The sequence below is a fragment of the Corvus brachyrhynchos genome, unplaced genomic scaffold (assembly GCF_000691975.1).
Source record: "Corvus brachyrhynchos isolate BGI_N302 unplaced genomic scaffold, ASM69197v1 scaffold220, whole genome shotgun sequence".
NCBI classification, from domain to species: Eukaryota; Metazoa; Chordata; class Aves; order Passeriformes; family Corvidae; genus Corvus; species Corvus brachyrhynchos.
Window position 1 is genome coordinate 59,646 of NW_008236209.1, and position 1,603 is coordinate 61,248.

Genomic DNA, 1,603 nt, shown 5'->3' on the forward strand with positions numbered 1-1,603 from the left:
TTCTTTGACTGTTAAGTAATACAAGTGTAATTCTATAAGAGCATGTGGGAATACCATCTATTTGCATGAATATTGAGTGTTATCTAGCAAATAAATAGGATGAATAATTAGGGGTTCACTATTTATGTCCACAGTGTAAGAATAGGTAGAAAAAAAGGCACGGAATACTGAAAGGCAGACTCCCTCAAAGCTCATGTCCATCTGGAGTCATAATGAGAAAGTAAATACAATTCCTAGGAAGTACTTTTTTTATTGTTTGTTTTGTGAATGAGATGTACACATTTCATCTTCACATTAGCAACAGTTTTAATGTCTGTGTATCACTATGAGTTGCTGGTTTAGTTAATCCCCTCCAAAATCCACAAAAATTAAGAAACCTATGTCAAAGCACTGCTAAGGTGCAAATGACTGGGGTATTAAAGTCAGTTACACAATTATAGCCATTTTAAAGCTCCCGCTCCTGTTCCCATAGAAATTGTTTCATTTTACATAGGCTGCCTGTTGACACTCCCATGTTTCTGCTGAGAATATTACAATTAAAGAATAACCCAAAGCTACACGCAGCTACAGCACTTACACATTTCAATCAGTGTTATTTAAAAATGTAATATGGGCTTTAATCAGCATTTAGTTGTTGGCTCTGCCAGAGATGGTCCCCTCAGTGTGAGGTGAACTGTGAGGTGGAATTTCTATGCATACGACAGGATATTGAATTTTTAGTACATCTGTACAGGTTCTTTAATTTTTCCCACCATGAAAACTTCTCATCACTGTCAGTAATCTATGTAACAGCTACAGTCTCCAGGCCCCTGAAAAGCTCAAAGAGGAGTAGCCTGTCTGTACTTAGTCACTAGTTACTGCCTTCATTTAACATAACTAAGCAGCTTAAGAAAAGAGTGTTTATCTAATTAAGGATTAGCTAGCAAATTGCTGGTTCCCCTCTTATAGGGAGCAAAACATTTCAGGAAAACCTGTGTATCTGTATTTTTAGTAGGTGGCACCTCTCGAACAACGTTCAGGTGATATCTTCAGACCATCAGTCAGTTTTGATGAGCCAAAATTGCCTTGTATCACACAGACACAGATACAGAATCATCATGCTAATGCCTTCTTTTCATATTTACTTTGAGACATTTTGCCAGGATTTAAAACACCCTTTCTTGACAGCTTGGACTGATCGAGCTGTGGAACGCTTGAGCTCTTTGCACCCTCCTCAGAAGACGCAGCTTGCTGCAGCAGTGCTTATGCAGCCATGACCTGTACCATTTCAAGAGTGAGATTGAGAGGAAAGTTGTCTCGACCCCACAAAATGATGAGTTTCCAGCTGAGTCGGCTCCCGGGGCTGTTCACTGTGTCTTTATCAAGGAGGAGGGGAACAGATGGCTGTGGAGCCATTGTAGGCTACGCCGCAGCAGCTGCGGTCACACGTTCTGTTATGTGAAGGAAGCGTGAGGGAACTCGAGGCAGTTTATCCTCATAACTACATTACAGTGTGCAGAGCAGATTTACTGAGCATTAACCCGGCTGCACACAAGCACTCTCTAACTCCCATTGGATTGAGAGTAAATTTGGATCTCCTGCTCCCCAGGATAGTGTCCCAGTG